The 27,343-nt window shown below is 41.7% G+C and overlaps 1 protein-coding gene across 6 annotated transcripts in view; it reads left to right on the top strand.

Moving 5' to 3' along the window:
• The window catches only part of LOC124154478 (kinesin-like protein KIF13A), a 226,883-nt gene that overhangs the window by 8,064 nt on the left and 191,476 nt on the right, over positions 1–27,343 (top strand). The window lies entirely within an intron of this gene.

The raw sequence follows: 27,343 nt of genomic DNA, 5'->3' as shown, positions 1-27,343 counted from the left end.
TTGCTCTCTCGGAAGAGTGTGCCGGTCGCATTGAAGATTGTTTTCGTTATTGCCCTGGCCAACTTAAGTCGTCGTCTTTCCCTTATACTTACGCATCAGTTTTTGATCTCCATTTAACAAATTTGGTCATTTAAATAGTAAGTTTTAATTTTCGGCATACTTGGTGAAATCTATGTTTTGTTGTAATTTTTAAGCTCATTATGAGTGTATGCCCCATTTTTCACCTTGAATTAAGTATGATTGAGATTCTAGGACTTATTTATTTAGATTTGATTTTATTTCAATCAAAAGTTTCCTGTAGGAACGGCGAATTCAACATTCAGTTCTTATTTTTTGAGCCTGAGAAATGGCCAATATAGTTTACGTTGAGTTTGAGTATCCCTGTAAGTAAAATTTTATGTATTTCAATGGTCATCCTTTGGCTTCCTGAAGTCATCATCTACGGTAAGCGGAGAAAATGACATCAATGCCAGGCGTACATCCACTTGAGGCTTATAAAATTAGTCTGACCCCATTGTGAATTGTTTTATTCTCCTTATCTAAATTGGGACTGTGAGTTACTTGCATTTCTATTTATATGATGAACTATGCAAAGCTCTCCGTTCCGTTATTGATCCGGTTTCTAATGGTGTGTATTTATATATGTGTACACTGTACATGTCTGAATGGCTAAACCATAACTTATTTATCCTATGCAAGTTCGGTGCAGACGAATGATTCTGATACTGCATAATGATTCGAGTGTAATCTTACCCTTTTTATCCTAGCATACATTCCCACACGCTTTCATAATATTTGCCAATTTTACTCGCTACAATTTCTGCCGCGCTAGTACCAGTGCTGGAGTTAGTGCTGAACATATGCGGCATAAGGTAAGATAAGGTAACAAGATACAGGATAGATGAGATAAGTTTCTTCTTCAAGTTTTGCCGTAATAGTTTGTCGCAGTGTGCAGCATCGTCCTTCGGCCTCCCTTCTTTTATGGACATTTTGTCTCCCCCCTCCCCCTTCTCGAGTTAGTTCAGCCGTGTGCCCGAATCCTTGTAGTGCCCAAGCTGTTTACTTTGTGTGCCCAAGCTGTTTGCTTCAGCCCTGATCGTCGTGAATTTTTCTAAGAAGTAGGTATCCTCGCTATCACACGTGAGGGAGGTAGAGTTGATGTTTGTCAAGATATTAGGGCCCCACGCCTTGTATTACTTGACACCTCCCCTATCATCTGTGTTGTGCCCTATCTCTTACGGCGGACTTAGTGTTTGGACACATGTTTTCTTACAGGTTTCCTGCTCGTGGGATATAAAATTCTCTTTATTCCTTCCGCGCTGAATGTTCTTGAACACCGACCATAAGTTTCGACGCTGTAGTATCTGTTTCAATGCATCATTATTATAATAGTGTCGAAGCCATGGTCGATGTTGATAAATATTCATTATGGAACGTGCAAAGTGGATTTGTTTAGCCTACATCGTGTTTCCTCTGGCTAAGTTAAACCGGAAACCAAAGGTAGTCCTCCCGTTTCAGTCTGTTTTTGAAACTCGCGAGTTTGAGATTCAACTGATCAATGTTTCCGTTGCTTTTTCGTTTTTTTTGTTTTCCGTGGTCACGTCAGGATGGTAAGTATTTCAGCGAAATCTGTCCTGTCATTATTCGCCTCGTCGTGCGCAGAGATTTTCAATAGAAGCTCACTCTCTGTCGCAGAGGAAGTGTACGAGCTAGTAAATGTGGACTCATTTCCCCGTTTCTAACCTTAGCTTCATGACAACACCGAGTTTCCATTTATCGTCTATCGTTCTATTTCGTTATCTTTTATCCTCCCGTGTCTGTCCTCGGTAGAACAAATACTGTTCGTTGTAGTCTGTTCCTTTGATTTGCCGTTCAATTGAGGAAACAGTTCCTGTGAATCGAAATATTTTTAGTACAGGAGGGCGACATTGGGTTGCTCCTTCACTCTTTAGAATGAGAAAAATTCGTTTTCAATCCCCGATCCACGAGTTTGCTTGTCTCCTCTGGCTTTGTTTTTGTGCCGTGGTATTTTTATTCACGTTTGTGAGAAAATTGGAGAATTCGCCAACCAACTAAGTGTAATTGGCAATGTTTTATGGATCCTTGTTATTATTAATATAGTCAAAATGCACCGCTTTTGTGTGTTCGACATAATTTTGATGATATTGCCCAGGTTTCGCTGAAAACTATGCCATTACCTTGATTTGAAAGAGCCTTTTTGCAATCACAAAGGATAAACACGTCAGTTAAGCAAGTGAACTTTTCAATTTTTGTTTTCATAGCTCTTGATGATTTTCCAGCTAAAAAATAGACTGCTTAATTCTTCATTAGCCATGTGTATTTGGATTTATGTCGAGGCCCTGCTCTGGTACTAACTTCAAATAATCTTCTCGTTGCTCTAATTGAGATTTATTGTCGTTGGCGGGGCGTTTAGCTCCTCATTACCTCGTACCTCCTAGTGTGTTTCCTCTCCTGGCTGTTTTCCCCATAACTATGGCCTAGGCGAGAAGCCCGTGAGGATTGCACGGCCCCTCACGGAAAGGCCCGACCCGGCCTGTGAATATCTCGGCCGGAATTGCCCAATCCTCGTGTGAATGCCTCGGAGAATTTCAAATTGCGTGAGCTTCCGCCTGGATAATGCCCTTTCAGGCCCGCTCCTCCCTGTGTTTCACTCTTCCCGTGGGAAGAGGAGCGAGTTGGATCTCTTGCGCTCCTCGTGCTCTTGTTTTCGGAGTCTGCCGGCCCCCCCGGAGTGGTCCCCGAGTTACGTCACTGCTCCTGGAGTGGGAGGGAGAGGAGGGGGGAGGGACTGGAGTGGTCCCGAGCGATCCCAGAATCCACCGGGCAGGCGCACTCTGCAAGGGTTATGTATGTCGTGCTAACAAGAAAACATTCTCGAAAGGCCTTTTGTGATTAAGCCTCGAAAAGGAATGTTGCTGTTCCAAGCAGTGTGAGGGGTAATACTTAGGTTGCTGACATAAAAACATGCCGCTCTAGCATCTTTCGTTGTCTTAGCTCATGGAAGTTATTGTTATTGCCGAAGCATTGGGTAGTTATCATCATGCCAAAGGCTTTAGAGGCTATTACCCCCCTGTGCGGAATGAAACTAATGTTGATATCAATGCGATACTCTTTGAGTACTGAGTAAATATCCACACTATACCATACTTCTACAAGTTGTACGTCAGCCAAATGCTATTTTTGCCCTTATCATCAACCTCAGTTCCAAGGTAATCAACAAGATTTTCATCAAAATTGGCCATGGCTTTAAAAAAATCTGTTACTGAAAAATAATCTAGCTGTAGTGTCAAAAACACCTTTTTCTGCGCTGTGATGTAATTTATCAATGTATTAGCATTTCATCAAGTAATGGAAAGTCAGTGATTGTTAAGTTGATTGAACTTTATTCAATTATTTTTTGGAATGTCTATCAACTCCGGAATTTGAAGATGTTATAATTTTGCTCATAGTGTTTTCATTAATGAGGTTTTCCAGGATAAGATTAGGGAAATAGACCGCGGAACCAATAGATTTCAGTTGTTTTTTCCGCGTACAATTAGGTACTACCTGCGATAAGGTGCCATAATACCTGCGATGGTTTAGCCCTAGGATAGCTTGACTCGAAGTAGATAAAGTAGAATCTGCACATATAGTTAATAGCTTAGTATAATTGTCAATATTAGGTATCTGCATGTATTTCTTGGCATGTCAATCATGAATAACTTACCAAGCTAAATTCGTTTTCTGTCACTAACTAATGGTTATATTTATTGTATGGTAGCATGTTCGTGTCCTTAGCACTCCATTAGTAACTGGTTTCACCCCATCACGCTGTCCTGGTTGCTTGATCTGTTCGGCAAGCGAGCGCGTGTCTTATTATGGCGAGGGTGCCTGGTGTAGAATCAACCCCTGCCACACATCCTGATTATGGCTGGCACGGTACCTCTTAGATTGAGATGAAATGATATTCTATCTCCGTGCTGTTGTGTAGTTCTCTCCTGCCTTATTTTAATCCATGTGTTACCCAACTCTAATTGTAAGTTCGGGTTCGCGTTGTTTAGCCGTGTACTGTGGTCTCTTTGCATTTAATATTTTGCCAGAGTTACCTGAGTTGCCATTAAGTCGCTTTTGGGCATTCCCAGAATTTCCTGCTTGTTGCTATGGGAAAAAAGGTCCTATTCATTTTGCCATCCGCCGCCACCTTTTCGGAAAATGCAGACAATACAAAATATGTCTTCTGCGACCGAAACATCGAAGGCGTTCGAGTCGTAGTTTTACGTTTCGCTGAAAGGCTTTCACAGCGGACTCGACATGAAAGAGAAATGATGGCAAATCATGTGCGGCGCGCGCGGAATGCGATGACAAGACGCGCCCGGAAAAAAAATCCACATACCAGGAAATATCTCCACGTTCTAGGGATTAGAGCTAGTTTCCCGTATCTAATTCCGCCGACGATGTCCAGCTGAGATTATTTCCTTTTTGATCGCTGGCGTTTCCGATAATGGTAACGCGTCCAGATCGCAGTGTACTCAGAAGGGAGTTAATAGACCTTTTTTCGCAGGTTGCGCTTTCGGTGCAATTCGTGGCCGATCAGGGAGTGGAGGTGTACTGTAGTAATGGGGAGGGAGGGGGCTGGTGGTCGTGGAGGTTCGTGAGTGTGAACTCTTAAGTACGTGCGTTTGTCGTTGTCTGAATGGACAATGAGAAAGGCCAGTAAGGGGAAGAGCGAAGTGGACCAAAGTGAATACCTATCAATATGCCTTACATTCCCAGCGGATTGTCAGGCATTTTAGCAAAAAATAATTAATTATTGAAGATCTCTGGTGACTGGAAAATTCCCTAATCATTTTCAATGGTATTAATTATTTAAAGTTAAGTCTACATATCGATGGTGTTGCGAAATTGACAGAAATGTCAAGATTTTCTTTAAGTAACGAAGCAAAAAAGTTTTTTTTGTGCTGAGGAAACGTTATATGATGGCTATAATGAGAAGCTAAAATTAGTCCGAGCTGCACGGTTGGAAACAGTTGTCAATGAGGCGACTTCGCTTCAGACTAGTGATTCTAGTTATGTATAATATTCCTTTGTTATCATGAATGTTGTGTATCTGCTGAGAATTCAAGGCCGTCATAATGTCATTCAACGTAATAATAAATGGAAATACAATCGAATCAGTGAATATTTTTAGATTTAGACTTGTCAGGCAAGTAAATACGATGTTTTAATGTGAGAGCATTTGATTTGCTTGTCAAGGTCTGAGAGTGGTTTGCCATCATGTTTAAACACATAAGTTTTTGATAGAAATTTCTATCTCAGCTGTAAAACATTTTACTATACTTTTTCCCCCGATGAAAGCATCACTCGCAGGTCTATATCAGAAATATCAATTCATTTTATGATTGCGAAATTGTTTTCAACAAAATATTATGTTATGCATTCAACCTCTCTGTCGTAATTTAGAAAAAAATTCTCGATCGTTATCGCTCACTTGAACTTTTCGTGACCTAAGTTTCTCTTTCTCAGATCACAGGCTGCGTGTATTACCTTTTTCGGGAAACGAAGTGGTGTAATGCAGCCCCTACTAATGGAGTGGGAGAGGGTGATGATGTGATTAGCACGTTTATTTCGCTGCCACAATAAGGGTTTTGAAGGCTGTTGCAGTTGTCGCGATAACACGGGAGAACTATATTACAACTGGAAAGACGAATCTGAAGTCAAGTCACCCTTGATATTCATCATTATCAAAAGTTGTCTAAGATTGGTTGAAGAAGCTGTCCTTTCAATGCTATCATCAGCTTACCTTTTAGCAACTGCATACTTCTTCAGCTTTTTATCCTTCATCAACTTCTTTAGGTATCTCATCCGTGGCTTATCTCTGCGTTCATCCTTATCTACATGTCCCTCGACGATAATGTTCATTATTCCATCGTATCTCGTGACGTAGTCGATTAAAATTACCCGTCTTCTAGGCTACGTTTTCAAAATACTTCTCTCCTACTCTTTTTAAACGTTCTGTGTAACTCGTGCGATCTTCATCATTCTTTAACACCACATTTCGAAAGCTTCCAGCCTTGATTTCTCCCACTCTGTCTCCGTCCGTGCATCACTACCGTAAAGATGCAAATGTAAGTTGTAATCAATTTCTCCTTAACTGCATCGCATGGCCTGGGTCCGGGGAGTATGGAATACCCCCCGGCAGAGAGGGGTATTCTCCCGTGTAAAATTTTTGGCAGATGGCAATACCTGCGTAAGGATTTCCCACTTAATGCTCCTTTTGGGTTAGCCAGCTAAATTTTAGTCACCCAAACCCATGCTCCCTTATGCCTAACGAGTTGGGGCAGGGCTTATTTTATTTTTGAGCTTGTTTTTCACAGTAAAGAGTGCCACGCTCTACGATAAACTTCTCTCATGTTTGAGACTTGTAGCATGCATTTGCATATAAACTCTCATCACTATTTTACAAGGATAAAAAAATATTATTAAACTAATGAAATTAAAAATTATTGATAAAATTTAGGCGGGGTCATGACACCTATGAACCCCTAAATCCGCCTCTGCTTCATCGAAATTAACAGCACGGAAACGGACGTAGTCAGCCATTCGGACCCGAATCACGTGATCTCGAATTTTTCCATTTTTATTCATGTGTGCTTTTGGGGCTTGGATGTTCTCTCCGGAAGGACCCGGACAAGATGGGAGAGAGGGAGGTGTGTTTTTCGGCCGCTCCGTGGCGCCACGAGTGAGATGAGTGTTTGCTCCTTTCCCTTTGCTGAATGGGCGAAAATTCCCGGTACCCTTTACGAATCCTTCGAACCCTCACGTAGTTCTGAGCTGAGAGTTCACGCACGAGCCCTGCCCCTGCCTCTCCAGTAATATTTATATCCTCGCTGCGGGAGGAACACTGGTGGTCCCCCGGCCGTGAAGGCGGCCTCCCTCCCTCCTCAGGAACCGCATGTATAAATCACTAGCCGAGGGAGGACGTGTTGGTTTTGAGGTTTTTATTTGACGGTAATGGTGATTACCGGCAGCTCCGTAAATATTGATTTCGTCGCACTTCCTACGTAGCAGCGAGTAAATGGAAATTCCTCTGGCCGTGATCGCACTGTGGAATAAGGCTGCGTTTGACCTCGTTTGCCTCTTAGAGGCAGCGTGCTCGATAATATTTCTGAGCTCAATTCTAAAAATTGATTTAAATATTTTTACGTCCTAATAGTTTCATGATCTCGTGCATTATTCAGTTTTTGGTACTGGACATTTAGCCATTGTTTGTCAAATTTCGGTATTTTTGTGTAACTGATGTTTGCTGTGCTTGAGTAGATTTGAGTTCTTTGTAAATAAAACTGAATTTTGTTCGCCTTTGTTTTCTTGAACAAAACTTCAATTAATGGCTGGAGGTGATGTTTGAATGTCACGAAATAATCTTACTCAAATTTTATGTTTCCAATGTTTACATCGTATTTAAAATTTGTCTAACGCAATGGTTATGTCAATGGTAATGTCAGTCTCACTTTAAGCCGTGATCTTTTCCTTGGATAAGAAAATGCGGTCGATACGTATAATGTTTAAATTTTACTGTGGGATGCCAATGTTGATGGATATACATCTACATACTGCCTCGTCAGCCGTGTGACGGGGGGCGTTGGGACACCAGCCGTTTAAAGATAAAAAGAGATGCGCGTATTATGTTTCTCTTAGCATTAATTAAAGTCCTTTATAGTTCGAGAGAAAAACGAGTTCCCATGTCTATCCGTTCGTCAAAATATCTCTCTTAACTTATCGCTTCTGTCGGACCTGGATAAATAATGGGGTTATAATATTATGATCTCCCTGTCTCTCTGAAAGATGTCTATTCTCAATAGGGTGGATTTCCTAATATTTTTCATTGCCTAAATCGAAGATTATTACTCATGGATTACATATTTCTCGCTTTTAGATTTTTAAATGACGATATCTATTTTTCGCGATTTAATGAAAAGTTAAAATTTTCAAGCGCGGGAAAACGCGACGGCTAAGTATAATGATGGGAAAACTCCGTGTGACGTCGTTCTGGTTCTCGCTGCCGCAAGTGAAGTGACCTTGGGGCGAGGCTTTGAGCGCTGATACGACGCAGGGTGCTAGCAGGTAGCAGAGTAACCTGCTAGCTGGTAGCGCTTGGCTTAAATAATGATTACTAATACCTTTTCAAACGAAGAAAACTTTCCGACCTTACGCAGCTTTAATAGGTGATTATTAAGACATGTTTCCCTGATCTCTGTGCCTCATGCATGCATTGGTAACCTCAAACGATGTAAATCTACTCGTATAGAAACTAGGTCCCTGTGACGTCACGTGGAGTGGAATCGCATGGGCGCCAATCTGGCCTTTTCAAATGCAGGTAAAATTGACCATTGCCATTCGTCTAAACTGGGAATTATAAAACCAAATAATTTGAATATAATGAATACACTAATGGTGGGTAAGGAATCGCAATCAATGCCTTTCGTTTTCTTTGATGGAAACTAACCTATCGCTCAAGCAATCTAAACCCAGCGCACAGCCTCCGAGTCACTTGCGGCTCCCTGGCTATATATTTTCTGCTAGCGGTGAAATTATATTTTTCTGCTTTCCTCCCGAGCAGCATTCGCCGTCGCTGTGGAGAGCGTCGGCTTTGATGACCAACGAAGCGATTTTATCGCGCCGCTGGACCAAGAATTGCGCCCCGGGGGCTTCATTTGAAACTATTCGTTGCTAATTCAAACGAAATGTAGATTCGGTGCACGGCAGTGTGGGTGTTTAGGCGCTCGTCCTCGATACCGTGCGTATGCATAATTGGAGCTTTTAGCGCTGGTCCAATCACGGATCCGGTCGTTATTGCGAGCGATTGCTCTTGCATGCGGCTTTCAATAATTCATCCATATTCTTAATCCGTATGTCGGCGGGTGGAAGAATGGAAAGAAATATTCATAGTTTGATTCTTGTTGTGGTGGGATGCACGATCTAACTCATCATATGTGAAAGGGGATGATATCCGTATGGGGCACGCCACGCTGAAGTTTCTCCTGCTGAGATTTATGTGATGGGCTGGCTTAAAATGTTTGAAAAGGATTCCCGTTGCCCGTGTTAAGGCAACTTTTGCTTTCCGTGGTTACTGCGGTATGACTGATATTTTTTTTTATTTTTACACACGTTATGGATATAGCATAATGTAAGAACTAATTATATTCAATATTCTAATAATATTCATGAATTCATCGAGCCTAAATTTTGCATACTTTACATGTGTCTATACTTTTGACGAATCATTTTTTGGGTTATGAAATCATATCTTAGTTGTTCACCATCATATCTTCTGTGCGTGGAATGTCTATAAAATGAATTGAATTTGATTGTCATGAACATAATAGGCAACTAAGGAAGTGTTTCATGAAAATGAAGCCAAATCATGTCAATAGCGCCCTCAATACTTCAAAATGATAACAGCTTGAGTCTTCTTATTTTCCGACCTGACCTTTCGAGGCATCAGACGATGATGATTCCTCTGCCCGAGAAGAATAGATAAAAACACGTGACCATGGGAGGGATTAAAATTGGCGAATTTAGGCGTGATTTTTTTTACAGGAACCGAATTTAAGCAACTCATTACATCATCGATTTGTAATAATGACGCCCAGGTCTTGTGCGAAACAATTGCCATTATTTTCGAGATGTCGAATCCTGTCTATCATTGCAATTTACATGTAATTACACCTAAGACAGTTTCATTTGCTTAAAAGGTTTCAAGCGTTTGATGTTTTGGGACGGTAAAATCCTAATAAATGCAACAACGCGAGCGACGAAGGAAGGGAAATCGTTTGCCACTAAATTTACTGCATGTAAAGTATACAATATTGAGGCTCAATGGATGCATGATCGTCTATATTTATCGTGAGTAATTTTTATATTATATTTTTATCAAAACTTGCCCAGAAAGAAAAAAATCGGTAATATCGTAGTTTTAATTGATAGCGAAACTTCCCTTTCCACGGGCTATGGGAATCAATTTTCAAACATTTTTGCAAGCCTATCATATAAACATTCAATTAGGCAATGTTAGCGTAGTAGTAATTTACAATAAATGGTAAATATAATCAAAATTACAAGCAAAGGTTAAATTTCTTTCTGTCATGAAAAGCCGAAAAGAGGTAGTCGGTTTCGAGGCATCAGACGATGATGATTCCTCTGCCCGAGAAGAATAGAAATAGGTTATCTTCATGTCCACGGTGACAATGCTAAACAACTCAAACCTTCGCCAAATAGAAATTCACTTGAAATTGAAAATTGAAAGCTTCCATGCTTATCTCCGTTGTATCACCATAGGTTTTATTACTGTTTTAATAACTTTTCTATTCATAAAATGGTATCTCAATTACTTGTGTCGGGCGACGATGACATGGATCTCCACCTTGGATTACTCATCCCCAATTCCTTTACTGGGAGAGGAAGTCGTGAAGTGCTCCAGTTTTTCTCTCTGCTTAGATATTTTCAAGTTGCAGTGAATTTTGCGGCTAGCTTCATTTTCACATTTTTTCGCGTTTAATCTAGGTTGAGGGTGAATGGTTTTATTCATAAAGTATCATCTCCCTGTAGCTACCTGACAGATAGAAAAAAAGTTATGATACGGAATGCGGAATACTTAATGTATGCCGGAAATAAAATTCATAACAAACGGAAAATCAACAATGATTGTCTGATTAACTGATTTTTTTCCATTTAAGGTTTTAAATATCACGGTTTCAAGTTCTTATTGAGGTAAGAATGATGAATGACAGCTGTATATTGATTAAATAAGAAAGTACACGTTAACTTTTTCTTCGTTTACACCGTTCATGATATATCACCTCCAGAGCAGGACAATTATATTTATCAAATCACAGTAATTTCCTTAATGGTTAAACAGGCTCTACGTTATGATGATATTTTAATGGAAGCATTGAAAATGATTTCACTGCCTGATGCATAGGGTACAGATGTTAAAGAACTCGGCATGATGGGGGGATGAGCTAAGACGATTTTTTAATTCCCTAAGAATATTTTGTAATTCCCTTAAATGTCGTTCTTTGCTTAAAAAAATTGAATACCCGTTTTATTACAAGAATACCTGTAATTTTCCTCCCGCCTCGCATCAATAGGTCGGTTATGTTTCCTGATCAAGGTCGCAATAATTGGCTGTGTAGATGTCGTAGCGGATTCCGTAGCTTATCGAAGTATTCTTCGTCGTTTTGTATCTAGGCCTTTTGAGATGACCTTTTATTTCATGGGTATCTCAGAACCACGCATTCCTTGCTTCAATATTACTCACCGTAACTTCGGCTAACGTAAGATTTTGAAGCTAACGGACAGATCCAGATGTTTCCGGCATTAGATTTAAGAGACCTCTAACGCGTCGTCTCCTCGGCCAATGTAAGCGTCTTTGGCTGACGTGATGATTCATGTGCGGAGAGGCAGCCGTGCCGATGTGAAGACGTCTTGTAGATCGTTGGCTGTTATTATTGTGCCGGGAAGAGGTTGGGTGGGAGAGAGGCAGGGTTTGGGTGCATTTAATGGCGAAGACATTTTGAGGACATTCCGGCGCAAGATGTGGGCGATGCAAGAGCAAGTTTGTATCAGATACGGAAGAAGACGAATGGGTTGTCTTTTGAAGACGCGGGGAAAAAGAATCGTGTGCATTTTTTTGTTGATCCCTGGAATAAAGTACGGGGCGGAGTGCATTTCACGTGAAGAAGAAGTTGAGGAGTAGGTCAAGAGAAGCGAGCGGGTTGTAGCCCGGCGGGGGGGGGGGGGGCGAGAGTGGGGGGTATTGTCAGAGAGGGGGGGTGCCTCGTCTTGGGAGGAAAATGTTGCAGAAACGCCTTGCGGGCCTACGTGAGGTCGCGCCACATTCTCGGCAATCTTTAATATTACGACGCATACTCGATGAAGCATGGCTATGGGTGCTCTTGTCCCGTGTCAAACTGACGCGTAACTGGATGAAATGTTGTTCGCCTCAATAGATTATTTTAGCGCAGTCAATTGCTCGCTGAAAAACGAATGTCTACACCGGAAATCTTTAAGTTTCGAGAACCAAAAACTGTACGGTGCACTTCCGTTGATTTTTAGGTACTCGCGGATCTGATAACTTGTTGACTTCTCCTCGCTTTCGGTATGGTATTGTATTTGGATTAGGCGACCGACAGCTTTGGTCAATTTCGGTACGGGTTAAGGAAGGATGGAGAAAAACTCGGCGACGGCATTAGCCTACTCTTAAAACTAAAGACGCCACTGAGGCCACGGGTTTGACGTCCCGTACGGCGGACGGAGTGCTGTGCTTGAAATGCCCACCACAAAGCTCTCAATCAGTATTCAAGCTTTCTGTGAAGTCTCCCCCATTTACCGGGATTTGAACTCGGACTTAATGGGTGGGAAGCCAACTATTGCCACCACACCAACCCGATCCCCTACATGCTTACGGGGTCTTCGCCGCGTGGGTTGACAAGCTGCCAGCCTGAATACTAAACGATAGTGTTGTCGTCGTATGTCAAGGAACGCGGTAATGAATTAGAAAGCATAGATTGAGTAACCACCTGTTTTTTCTTAGTTTTATAATTCTCATATGTTAATCGTGGAAAATGTAAAAATGCTGAATATATTGATTTTATTCCATGACCTATGTAGGGTTCATTTCATGGTATGTGATTGTTTTTAAAGCCCTTGCGTGTTACTGGTGGAAGATAATCAATGCCCTAAATGGTGACTGAGTGACTGTGTGGCCTTCGCAAGCCGATTTTTGCTATCTCGCGTCTATTATGTCATGCTTTGTTTTTCCAAACGATTCATTGTTTACTTTGGGCGGGGTACTCTGTTATACGGGTTACTTTCTAATATCTTTGCTAGCGGTTGTCATAAACTATAATATATAGGCTATAAAATGAGTATTTTATAGCATATTTTGGATTTATTTTTCTAACGGAGAGTTAATGTTTTTCGGCTAGTTTAAAAAAATATTAGACATCCTATTCAGTTAGATTCGAATTGAAATTCTCGAATTATCAGTTTTATACTAATAAATCTTCAAGGTTGGGTATATCGGTAAAAATATTGTTATCATTTACTTTCCTTCCGTCCGATATGTTAATGACGGCACTGGTTGACCTTTTCACGTTTTGATCGTTTCGTATGGAGGGCACGCGGTGTCGATAGGGTCACATCCAGAATAATTCTTCCTTTCTCTTCCTTCTTTCTCTTGAATTTTTTATCGTGCAATCCCGGGCCTCCCCTGCGGCCTTCGAGTACGTTCTCTTAAGTAAGCGCCCAGAAGAGAGGTGAGTGGCCGCGGGCCGAATTGATAGCGGAGTTTCCAAACCACTTTATCCAATGGATTTGGGTCCCTTGGCGCGCCGGCGGGATGTTTCGATGAAGAGAGGTCCACAAAAGGGAGGGACGAAGGGTTTTGACAGGCATTTCTCCGAGATATCCTTACCTCCGGAGAGAGATTGAGGGAAGGTAGCCTCTCGTTCGGAGTGATTTTGGCACCTTACCCGATCGTGTACTGCGGCCTGAGAGGGTGTTGGGATGATTTGGTGCGGCGCCCAGGGTTACGTAGGAAGGAGAGGAAGGCGGAGATTCGGTTTAGGGTCGCCCGAGAAAGTTAGAGAACTTTCTTTGAAAGGGTGTCTATTGGATGTGGATATCTGATCGATACTAAGCGCCCCATGTTTGCTGCATCAATGTTTCTTGTAGAAGCTTACCTCGAAATATACTGAATTGCACGCTCGAGAGGGCTGTCCTTGTAAATTTTCCATTTTTCGTCATTTGAACACCTTCCCTTTTTTCATTCTATGTCTCCATTTTTCATGATTGGTGGGCAATTTCTTCAGTGTTGCAAAAATTCAAGGGCCACGAATTGTCGGTAAAAGTAATAACAGAAGCAATGGCTAAACGTTTTTGTGTATTTGTCACGAATATAATGGGAATGCATTAGCTGTTTTATTTTTGAAATGTTCACCGTGTCATTTCACTGAAAACGGTACGGAAGTAATGCATGCTTATAAATTTCGCTATGTGACTAGTCAACGTCCGAGGAAGATTTGTTATTTTCCCGGTGAATTTCTGAAATCAATTTTTCTCGGGCTTCCTACCGAGTCGGGCCGTCCATTCCTGCACACAAATGCAGCCCGAGAAAGATTCAAATTAGTCACCATCCATGTAAATGCCTCGTACGTTATTTTGTCCTCCTTAAATACGACCATTCACGGTAAAATACCGAAATGATTGGTTTTTGAAAAATGAAAACACCGTTACTTTACATACTCTGGTCCGCTTCCAAAATAACGTTTCAAGGGCCGTTATAAAGTAAGTTAAGTTTTATCGCCTACTGTTTTTCACGCATAAAAGGTTATGGGTGGAGGAGTTGTTGTCACCCGCGTCCGATTACCAATGACTCCATTTTGGCGCCCCCAACCATGATGGTGTTGACGGTGGCTGCAGTGCAAAGTCGGGTCCATTCTCCGATGAACCATTCCGGTTTATGGTTGTGAAAAGGTGTCATAGCAACCTGAGTGAGACCAATCCATTACTTAGGTCGTGTCGTTCAGGATATGTGTGTCAATATGGCTGGTGGATCTGATGACTCGGACGACACAAAATTTTTTATCTGTCTGATATTAGGATTGGAAAAGTTGAAATGGGTGGGAAATAAAAGTTGTTATCCGTCTTGGATTAAAACCCATCGTACCGACAAATCGGAATAAATACTGCGTAAAAACAGGCCTGCGCATCTTTCATTCCTTAATTTTGTTCTCATAGCTGTCTCACGTATAGTGTTTTGTATATGTTATTTTTATGGTGATCATAATTTTAATGATAGGTCAACTCAACGTCTTAATGGTTGATCCCATTTTGGGGCAATTTTCATCCAGAATATAACCCGTGGGATTTTTTCAAGTAGTTACTGTTTGAAAGAAACTCTTTTCTGTGTCACATGTAGCTATAGCATATGAGATTGAAAAGTTTTTAATTCGAGTTTATCCCTGTTTCGGCAATACGTCTCGCAGCATTGCTCAATGTAAGTTCTGAGTTCATTTAACTTGTAGTTATAAAATATTCTTTTACCGTGTTATCAAATTCATTAGGATTTTGTGAATTATTATGTATTCCAAAACGTTTGGTGTTGACCTTACAAATGTAATGCCGACCAATGTATGTGTGTAGCATGAGACTTCTCGTCAATCCCCTAATAAATTGCATAGGAATATTCTGCATCCCTTAGAATTCTGAAGCCCGAATCAGGTGATCTTATTTCAGTCCCTTGATAGGGATACTAGCTATCGTAAATTATACATTTCCGTCATTAGAACCCGCACAATTTTTTTTCATTCCTTGTTTACATTTTTCATCCGATTGAAGTGCAATGTCTCAAGTGTTGTAAACATTAATCGGCAGCAAATTATGCGGTTGATGTGATTACAGAAGTTATACCAAAGTGTTTTGTGTGTTAGTTACGTAAATACATGAGGTGTTTTATTTGAGTTCCTGGAAAGGGTCATAGCCATCATAAGTGATTCATAGACTTGATAGGTTGTCTCGAACTTTAGGTATTATTCGTATTTGAAATTTTTATAGCTCTTTGTTCATTTTAAAATTAGTGTGAACGAAAATACTGAATCTATTTAACTTGAATTTAACGGTTCCTATTGTCGGCTTTCTATACTCGTGATAACGTGTGCATTGCGTATTGAGTTCCTGGATATATTTTAAGGTTTGGATTTCGTGTTTACTTGGATTAATTATTTGATGGTTCCTAAGTTATTAAGAATTCTTTTACCGGTTCTTAGTCTTTCAGCATTTTAAAGAAGATATATTGCTGGAATACTATCCGTTCTACGCTAGTGTAATTTTTAAATTAGCTTTCATTCACTGAAAAAAATCCACTCCTTTGGGTGAGCATTTTTCCATCCCATTCTACACGATTACGAGCTAGCCCAGTAGGTGATAAATCTGTGGAAAAATCTCTCAATCTTCATTATTGCTGCCACGGGTCTCATTTTCGGTATGGCAGGTAAATCCGGAAAAGCTTAAGCCTAATCCTTGAGTTGAGGATGGCGCGGGTTAACGCCCTCTCATGCTAATCCGATGAGCGCGGGTCTACAGCCTGAGTGGCTAGCTTAAAGACCCTTTTAATAGTTTCTCAATTTTATGCTCGTCAATTTTATCATTGCCATTGGCAGTACCTGTGTATTATCACTATGTGTATTTTATTTTGTTTCAGCAGGTCGGATAGAAACTCTTTGGGGCCTTCTTGCGAGACGCTATCACCTCGATTTACTTGCATCTTTTGATATGAAATATTTTGATATCTTTTTTCCTGCAAAAATAACACCGCGTTAGCATTAAGAAAAAGAAGGTCGAGTTTCAAATGTGCGTAGTTTCTCGTGCAGAACTTCCATCATCCGAGACAGTGGACTGAGGACTTCAATTTCATATTCGCTTCGGCAATCTGCTCGTTTATGAATTTGAAGTACCCGTAGTGGTTTTCATTCTATCTCTCTTTCAAACGGGTGAATTGGTACCTCATATTAATTGAAAAAAGAGACATATTGGTGAACATGAGTACTATGGTCAACCAGAACATAATTGCTAACATTATTATTGTTATTATACTGCATCTTCCTTCTTGACCTTTAGATTTCTGTATTCATTGACATATCGAGTGCTGGTCATCAGTTTGGGCAATTGAAAAATACCAGTCTTATTCTCGGACTTCAATTAATTCCATCTTCAGGTGTACATGAAAAGAATCATATTAGGATACAAAACACGAAATACGCGGATCTCAAAGCTTATTTGACAAAATCGAGACTTTTGCCAAGAAAGATTTTTTAATCACCCGAACTCACGACCTACACTCGCTTTTTTTAATGGATATAAAAATATTGTTATTGTACCAGAGTTGGAATCATTAAAAAAATCCTCTAAAACTCCGTGAAAACAATTCCAAGTGATAGTTAATTTAACAGTGGAGCCTAAAACAATAGGGTGGTTTCCTATTATTTTTTTATTGCCTAAATCGAAAGATTATTACTCCTGGAGTACGTATTTCGCGCTTTTAGATTTTTAAATGACGATATCTATTTTTCGCGATTAAATGAAAAGTGAAAAATTTCAAGCGCGCAAAAACGCGACGCGTAAGTAGGAAAGTCCGTCCGACGCATTTCTGGTTCCCCCTCTCTCCTTGTGAAGTGACCTTGATCGAGGCTCTGAGCGCTGATAGGACGCAGGATGCTAGCGGATAGCTGAGTACCTTGCTGAATGGTAGCGCTTGGCTTGAAAAAGGTTTATTAATACCTTATCAAACGAAGAAAACTTTCCGACCTTAGCCAGTTTTAATAGGTGATTATTAAGACATGTTTCCCTGAGCTCTGTGCCTCATGCATGCATTGGTAACCTCAGACGATGTATAACTCCTATCCTCTCGTGTAGAAACTAGGTCCCTGTGACGTCACGCGGAGTGGAATCGCATGGGCGCCAATCTGGCCTTTTTCAAATGAGGATAAAATTTGACCCTTGCCATTCTCCTAAACCGGTATTTCAAAAACCAAAAAATTTGTGTATTATGAATACACTAATGGTGGGTAACGAATCGCAATCAATGCCTATCGTTTTCTTTGATGAAGGAAACTACCCTATTGTGAATGACGATTCGTACATGACCTGCCTAGTTATCCCTGAATTTGCGCGTGAAAATTCGCCTGGTAACTCCGAATTCACTCGTACAGTGAGGAGGGAGGATTTTTACTGCAAATTTGGGGGGATGCGAGAACTCTCAGTCCCAGGATTGCTCACCACCTCCCCCTCACTCAACCCCACGCGTCCGCGTTCTTCTAGCCTTCCGCCCCTAGACGCGCGGGCCTTCCCTTTCATCAACCCCGCGGCCTCTACTCACCTTGGAGGCCTTCCACCTCGCTTCCTCCGGCCGGCCCTCACCTAAGCATCGTGCCTTTTCCCGCGCGTGCCGATCGCACGCGGTACGCCCGACCTCTCTCGCCTCAGTGTCCGCCCGGATTCACATTTACACACACGGATCCCCAGCCACGAGATCCTCCCCTCCCTCCCCCCTCTCCTGCTTTGCGAATCCCCCTCCACCCCCCCCCTCCTGCCCCTGCCCCCGGCCGCCCCAGCTTCCCACTCTTTGGTTTGCTGCAATGCGGAGGAGACCCTCTCTCCGCCGCCGCCGTATCAATACCTCGGCGGGCGGTCCACGCTGCTCCCCCGTCAAAAGCCTCCTACTCCTCTCCTGCCCCTGTGCATGTGAGTGTATATGTACCTGCGGTCGGTTGGGGGTTGGGGGAAAGTGACTTGGCGTGCGCGCGCGCGGCGGGAAAAGCATCCCGTGCTAATTTCGACGCGGCGGGCGTCCGGTGCCGTCAACTTTTTTTCGTTCAGTCTTTCAGCCCGCTTGCGCTTTTGATTTTTGATTGAGTACGACTCCGAAGGACCACTGAATCTCTCCTGAACTCTTTGTGGTGGATTTGGGAGGGAAGTAAAAATAAATCCTGTGACGTGTAAAATCAAATATACTAAGGATGTAATTTATGTTCACTTCCCTGTTGACTCGTCCAACTAGTTTCGTCGTGTCATCTTCGGGTACTCCTCATGGTTCCGCGTTGTGGGAGTTTTTATACATGGTGTAAGCGTAAACAAGGGGAAGGGCGGAGAGGCCAGAAACTGAGGGAATTTTTCCTTAACTGGCAATCCACGAATGATTCCCTGAATGCGTCAAGTAACCAGCTGAGTAACGCTCAACGTTAGCCGATAAACTGTGGTTAATTTTTTGCAACCAATAATGATAAATGGTATTTCTTCCCAGCAGTCACCTGATATTCATAATGGCTCGGCTTTTATCATTTAAAAAGTTATGTTATATTTTGATTGACGACGCAGCCGCGGCTTTCCGGCGTAGAAACACTTATTCCATGACATTAAGAAAATACAACGAAAGCAATACGATTCGTCATAAACTACTCTGAAAGCGTTTCCCAGCTTTTAAACGAATTTGGCTGGGACCCACTAGAGACTCCGAGGCTGCGCGCTTGGCTTCGATAGCATAAAGTAATTGAGAATAGATATATTTCAGAGCGGCACAATATCATCGTGTTAAAACCTCGCTATATTTTCAGGTTCGCCAGAAACGATCGATGACGAGATATATTTTGCCGAACCGTTAGGCACGGGAATTCGTGTTTTTCGTGGGAATGAAAAGAATGTAATGTATGCAAGTCGTAATCTTGTTTCAGCATTTCCTTTTTATTTGTTAACGGCACGTGTCCTAACACCCCCGCCGCACGCCTATTGAGGCGACTTGTGGGCTAGTCTCTAGATTGATAACCGGGATTGTTCACAATAAAAAATTTGTGTCTCTTTAGGGATTGGGAAATGAAAATGTCAATATTTTTTTACCCGCCGTCTACTTTTCAAATTATCGACGGAGGAACATTGACGTCGAAAACCCTTTCCTGGAAAGATGTCTGGAAAGTGAGTGACATCACTCGATGCTCTCGTCCAATCCCTGCGGGCGGGCGGTACTCATATTTCCTCCTTTTTGATTGTCAAATAACAGCTCTGAATTTTTTGTCGGGTGGAAACTAATGCGATATTTTTATTTAATTTTATAGCTTTATATGTGAATGATTTTGTTATTATATAATTTTCACCCAAAATATCTTTTCTTATTCTTCCGTTGAATTCGTCAATTGAGATCCGGAAGGAAAGGTTTCCATTGGTTGGATTACATAGCTTGATGGGAAAATTGCAGATCTATTTAAGAAAGAACTGTTGGTCTTACAATCGGTGATTCTGTCTTCACCCACCAAACTTGAGATTTATGGCTTCTATGTGGCACTTTTGAGGAGTATGTCACTCTCCAGAGCATGTCTATGTACGTATAATTTACAAAGTTCCTGTAGATGTTTACAATGTATGTAAAAGGCCAATTCTAACATTGAACATTTTGAAAATAGTCTGGGATTTCAATATCAAGAATCACCACAAGAGGGCTTGCGCAACAGGATTGATTTGGCGTATTGGTCTTAAGGAAGCATTTTCTTAGAACTTGATGGAGATAGTTGTATGCGCTTCGATTGAATGGGAAACTCTAGAGGGAGGAGATACAGACTCAATGGATGCGAAGATAAGATGGAATGGCGTTTTGAATAAAAATGAGCTCCGATTGTAAAAGGAAAAGTCTTGATTCAGAGGGAAGTGACCCTTCAGTACTGTACAAGTACGTCAGGGAAATGAACTGTTGCGTGCATGTTTGACAAACATTGTTTGCACAATTGTTTAGAAACCTGTGACCTAAGTCAGCCAGTTGATTCCACTATGGTATAAGTAATTTAATCGTAGTGATTTAAAATAATTGCACGTTAAATTTACTACATATTTTTCTGCACAACTCAAGAGTATACTTTGATAAGTGATGTCTTAAAAACGTGTCAGCTATTACATTTGCTAGTAAAAATTCTTAGGTCGTAGTGCAGTATCGTGGCTGAATACATGTTTGTGCTCAGCGGAATACCTTGACTTCATTGAGGGAAGGGGGTACCAGCATACCATTGCTTGGGCTTCAGTGCCGACTACTTCAATTCGATGTTCAATTTTCACTCACTTTTCGATGGACAATATTATTACTCGCGAATATCGTCGTCGACCATCTTCCGTCCATAGCCTTTGCTTTCGATTCGGTAGAATTTTGTCGTCCACCATCAATGTCGAAGAAATACTTCTGTTTTTGTCATCGTCTCCCAGTTGGCACATCACAACGAGATTTTCGCCATCAAGTTGTGCGCTGTCGCGTGAGGTGCTTCCAAGCGTTATGGCCTTCTGCCCTCTCCCCTCCCCTCTGCCTCTGCACAGCCGTAAGGATTTCATTGACGTCGTGATTCATCCTTCCTCTTGGCGATTCTCTTTTGTTTTTTTTTATTTTTCAATCCCCCTTCCTTTCCGCCCACCCCTCTACTTCGGCTCCTGCCTCGGATCTCCACCGAGCACAGGATGGAAGTTGTCACTGAGCGAGCGGTTGGCGGCGGTCCCCCTTTTCGGCGACAGACGGGTGCATTTCGTTATCCTTGGCGCAGGTCGTTAATTCATCATGCCGCTATGGAGCCAGAGACTTCCTGCTCTGTCTGACTCCATCATGCGCTTGGGGGGTCTCGCCGAGTTTGGGCACGGATGATTTTTACTCCGTCCCCCGCGGCTGCGATGGGCTTTTCGTGCCATATTTTGAGCACCAAACCCTCAGGCTCGTGCCACACACATTCGGTTTCACTCGGCACAGTGCGCTTTCAATTAGATTTCGTTGGCCTTCGAAAACGCATTCGCGCGGACGCGGTTCATTTCTGGTTTATATCAGGTTTATAATTCATTTTGCAATTTTAAATGCGTGGTTGTGGTTATTTTCCTCTTACAGTACAACGATATGCTCGTAATTCGTGACACGATATCTGTTGTGTACCAGTGTTTTTGTAGATGTTACCCAGTGAAGCGCATCAATCCAAGGAGAATGTTATAATGACTCTTCTATTGTTAATTTAGATATTTATGAAGATGAATCAAACAGACAATTTTTGTTGCGAAATAAGAATGGGTAGAGATGTATATACCTTAAGGTCTGTTTACGTGTTACATTAATCCGTACGAGTTAATGTCTTAATGTATGAACACGAAAATGTACCGTGTAAAATTGTGCGAATGCGTGTACGGAAAATAGAACCTGTTCTAAATTGGATCATTTATTCGTACAAATTCCGTTCCGGTCCATAAAAACCGTCCATGCAAACAGACGTTAACTCGTGCGCGTGAATATATCGTGTAAACGCCTTTAAACAAGTAATGAAACTGAGGCTTGCTTGTGTGAACGTCACGCTTACATAGTGTGCCTTGCGAACCACTATTTCGCGCGTTTTAGAAGACTTATGAAACCGATTCGTGTCGTGGGGCTGTGCGGTGATATGTGGTGTTTATGAGGAACAGGACATACGCCGTACACTGTACACGCATATCGGACGCCACCGAAAACGAGTCGAATGCATGCCGTGCGGAATGGAACCGTATTCGTGTGAATGTGGTATGGAATATGTGGTATATCCAATTCGTTGATTGCGATATTTTTAGGTCACTTCTCTCACCATGCTGACTAGGCGAAGTGTGTCAAGAACGTTTCTTTATTTGGGGGACAAAATGACATCACAGGAAGTATATTAAGAGAAAATGTCCGTCGGAGATCTCGAAGAGAGTTTTTTTATTTCTTTGGGATGGATGTTCAGGTAAAAATTGCGGTCTCTCAAACTAATGTCAGTGGTTCAAGGGTAAGATATTTCTGACAGATGGGGTTAACTATGCGTCAGGTTTCAAATTGCATAATGAATTGCTACGTGATTATATTTTATCATTTTTGCATTTCGAATTAATGAAGACTCGCCCGATTAATTTGAACGCCGCGGCGCGCCGCATTGAATCAGTGCTCCAATTCTATAACCACGAAGCGGCCGAAGGATCCAGGGCTTTCATGGCGAACTGATATTAGGTAGATTTATCGGGTTTCCCTCCGGGTTCAAGGGTTGATTTCTTCTACATCTACAATGTACCGCGCGAGCCAACACCAGGGTATGTGGCATGGGTTGATTCCACACCAGGCATGCATGCTCTCAACCTAGCCTCATTATTCCGCCCGTTTAACTCTGCCATCTAAATCGGACAAGGTTTTAACAAGACTTTATTTGTCAAGAATGAAGCTGTGCGGAAAATAAACAAGGATTTCCTATCCTCATCTTGCGTGATTGAAATTGACAAGTCTCTCCTTGGCGCTGTGCACTTCCCTGAACGTTTCATTAGGTTCTTGTCACTTCGATATTTTGCCCGTGTTGGACGTGCAGTGTAATATTCTGTTGTTGGTGACGGGACATACTCCAATACGTTGTCTGGTAAATATTCCGCTTATAATATCAGCCATGGTGGTTTTAGAATGTGATTTTAGGTAGTGGTAAAGTTCTGGACCAATGCGCTGGCCGTTCGACCTCGCATGTTGCGATGATGAATAGAGAAATGCGTGCTTACAGCGATGTAAGATTTTATGTCTTGTACTCACCTTGTGAAGCCTTCGGATGGTGTAGTTGTGAGGCTTTCCCATTTGTGTGTCAAGTGAAATCCGGCCCGCCCACCCAGAAGTGGTCTTGGTTAAGAGGTTCTACAGCTACTGCTTTCGCCACAAAAAAATGACGTAACGGTACATTCATGACCTAATGCGTCTACGATCTCGAATCGCTTGCGATGCACTCTTCCTCGGCCGAGGAAAATGGTGACGCCATTCTCGTGGTGTTATTAAAAACAGCTCGGAAAATATATTGTCATAACGGGGATAACTCATGGACTCTTTTCCTTATCAGATGTTTATCCTTCGTTTGCTTAGCTTTTTTGTAAATATTTCACTATTTCTTCATTTTATTCTCGAATCAGCGTGCAAATATTCAAAGTCCATTATCCATCCCTTCGGCCATATTTTCAAATGAGCTCTATGGATATCAAAGGCATTCAAAGGTTATGTTGAATAATGTTATATGTCAGTTACTTTAATTGAAAAACTCATGGCTATCCTCCTCAATCGGACAGAACTTTGGTAGAGTAGTTTAAGGTGAAACAAAAAACAATATAATATCAATTCGTAAGTGATTGGTATTGATTGATGCATCTTTAACTAGCTTTCCCATTGACGGTTTGCCATCAAATTGAAGATACTTACTGTTGTATGTGTTTCTACAGAGTATTTTTCACAGGACGTGCGAGTAAAACGTCTTTATCTCCTTTGGTAAACTATCTCTTTAATTCCAGCGAGATACTTTTTTTAATTTGATGCCCATTTTGTCGATTCATTTTTTATATTTGTTATAAGTAACTTCAGTAAAAAAAATTAAATTACTCCCCTATCTTCGTGCTCATCCATCACGCTTGTAAAACGAGAGCATAGAAAAATATTGGTGTCGATGTTATAATTTACGGCATAATTATTTTGTTGTACTTCGCCATTCATTTTTTGAGAGACTATTTGGGAAATGATTGCCCGCAATGATTTACTCTTGTTTTATTTTCGTCGTTATCCCACAAATGAATTCCTCTTCTTGGCTTTTCGGCTCGCCTTTTTTGTTTTCCTCTTTCTTCTTTTTTTCCCATTCGCCGCGGGGGGTTTGTCGTTTCCCGTCATATCTTCCGTTCATTTCACTTGTCAGCTCATTTGATATTGATCCCTGCGCTTGTGATTCCTCAGATTTATTATTCTCGCTTTTTTTTCGTTTTTCGTCTGTTTCGCCGTCGACATGGAGCTTCGCTCGACGTCGAAAGGCGAGTGGGAGGGAGCGTGTGAATGATAGGGATGAGCCTCTATTGTTGGCGCAATAATGAAGAAACGCTGTTATTTTTTTTCCTTTCTTTTTTTGGTTGCCGCGGGAGTCGGGTCTTTTTCGTAGATGTCGCTTCCCTCCGGTTTCCGCCTCACGTTGCGAATTGCGCGTGAGTTACGTCACGGTGTCTTGGGGTTCCTTTTCATCGTTAATGGTGGTCACAGACAACATACGTGATATTCAGGCACGCGAGAATGACTTCCTTTACAACTTCATACGGGTTATTGTTCCTTAATGCGTTTCTAAAAATGAATGCATGCACTTACGGTGCATTTTGGCGCCTTGTTTCTTGAGGTAATCCAGTAGTTGCTCAAATATGGCTGAACGCATTTTTAAAACCCTAAGATATTTCGAGTAGAACTACTTTTTTTCCCTACGGAACCATCTTTGAGCCATTGCCGACTATGTCCTACCTTTTTCTATCGCAAGTTGGCCACGTTTGCGGAGGTAAATTACTCATAAATTGCCATTTTACAACATTTTTTTGTGATGAAGGAACCGAGCGTGAAGCGTTGCTATATTGTTGACGTTTTAGACAAGCCTCTGCTATATGAGGTTGAGAGTGAAGTAACTTTTTTTTAAATGCTGGAATCGCAAGAAACTTGCACTTTTCCGTCCTTTCATTGCCTTTGAATGAAGTTGTGTGTGACTCAGGTTACTAAATTCAACTAATTTTATGGGCTGCGCTAGGGCCCGGAATGCTGAATCTTCCTCCATGAATGCCTCCATGCCCGGTCCAGTTGAATTCCTTATCGTGGCAATTCGATTCACCGTTTTTGCGGGTTATCTACACTGATTAGATGTGGCTTGACTCGCTGCATTCTGTACCTCTCGTAAGTTCAATAAATTTTTCAAGGCGTATTCGTGTGTTTAGATAAATTCAAGGAATGCTTTTCAAGAAACACAAGTTAAACTTCCGGTTTTAGTGTTCTGGGAACTAATAAATTACTTTTTCAACAGTAGGCTTATTCACTTGCGTGTGAGGATGTGTAAAAAAAACACTAAAAAAGTTACAACAATTTATAATATCACGACTGGAGAACTTAAAATATAACTTAATAAAAATGGGGATTCCTCATTTTTATGGACATTGGCATTCTTAAGAAACATATTACATTTATTCTATTAAATTTAAATTCCTTAAGTAACCACGAGTGTACCTACTTCTTTCTTCTGAGTGGTGGACTTCTCACCAAGGTGGTATAGCATGCAATTAAAGGTGTGTGTGGTTCATGGTATTTTGCTTATCTTTTTTCCATATAAATATGTATATTTCCAGTACAGGGGAATATTTTTGACATGGAATCTATATTTTTACGAGGAATCTTCTCGTATGCTCCCAGCCAAACTCAAACGCTCCTCGAATTCTCGAATTTGAGAAGGGGGGCTCTTTCTTTCTGTTGCCCTTCGGGGTTGCCAAGATTGTGGTCATCGGCTTCACTGATTTTTGACATAGCCCACGTTCCGCCGAGCATACTAAGAAACAATTTCGTTTCGTGAAAGTCTCCAATTGTTTTTTTTATGATGCGACGCGGTTAATCAAGTCGAAAACAGTGGTGTGGGACGGTGCATCGCAGGGGTATTGACCGTTAAGCAGAGGTTGGAGTGAGCATCTCTCGTCTAGACGGCAAAATAAGAAGGTGCAGGAGGGAAATTGCTGCCGCACCGCCATGTCTCTGCAGGAGGCTGCCAATTTTCGCGGGGAGGTTTTTATGTGCTTTGGAAGCGGGATCAAGCCGCGGTCGGTCCTTGCGTACTGCTGCGACACCTTCGCCTTCCCTTATAGCGGCGCAATTCCATTGTATCGGCGACGAGACTTTGGTGAGTGACACCGCTGCTCCCTTCCCAGGGATATGAGTGGTCGGTCGCTTGGTATTCTGCCAGCTTCTCCTCGTTGGATGGGACTCGATTTTGGTTTTGGATTTATTCTGGCGCCCAATGGATTAGGTCACCGCAGCCTTCATTATTTCCTCGATCCCATCATACGTTGTTAATCCCAGATAATTGGACGAGTCACCGGCGTAACTATGGAGGGTGGGGGGATGAGGGGGGTGTACATCCCCCCCCCCAAAGCCTCAGAGAAATCAAAAGATTATTTGAAAATCTTGTCTGGATTTGATACTTAATAACTGCATCTGCTAAAAGTTAAATTTTAAGTGACAAAATTATGTAAAATGCATTTTCAGGCATGTTATTTTTCAAAAATTTTCCTGTAATCCCCATTTCCTGGGGGGATGGGGGTAGCCCCCACTAACCCCCCTCATCCCCCACTGACCCCCCCACATACTCCCCCAAAGCCCCCTCAATTCCCCCCAAAGTCTCTCATCCCCCCCAAAGCATATTCCTAGTTACGTCACTGGGATGCGTGTTTTTGGAGCCAAAGTCTGAAATTAAAATTCTTTTTCAAAAGAAGTTGATCGGCTCCGGGTGATGGTGGGAATTAGCTTCGGGTGCGGAAACTCTTTCATGCAGCACTCTTTCGTCAGGTATTTTATCCCCCTCTGATTATTTCACTTAATCTCCATCCTCAGTGATGTCAACGAGGGTGTTAGCTCGCAGTCAACAAGGCATCATCCTCACATTGTGGGTAACGTTTATGCCAAAATTCTTTCACCCCGGTTGAGCTTGATGAGGTTATGAGGTTTTATAATAATCCGTTCGATATTTTTTAATAACATTTCATCATCCATTGCGGAGGTGACTTTTGTGATATTAATTGCATGAATTAAGTTCGTATAATTTTGACTCTTCAGTTTGTTAGGTGAAACTTGTTAGCCTGGTGACCGTGGCCCATGTTTTCCTGTGCATTCTGTCTCTTTGTTGCTGATTCAGTTGCGGTTGTTGACTATCGCTTTTGTTTTGAGTTCTCATCGTTATGTAAGTGTAGGCTGCGTTTTTAGGCT

The sequence above is a fragment of the Ischnura elegans genome, chromosome 2 (genome assembly GCF_921293095.1).
Source record: "Ischnura elegans chromosome 2, ioIscEleg1.1, whole genome shotgun sequence".
NCBI classification, from domain to species: Eukaryota; Metazoa; Arthropoda; class Insecta; order Odonata; family Coenagrionidae; genus Ischnura; species Ischnura elegans.
The sequence above is the reverse complement of the archived record's forward strand: the minus strand, read 5'-3'. Positions and strand labels throughout refer to the sequence as shown.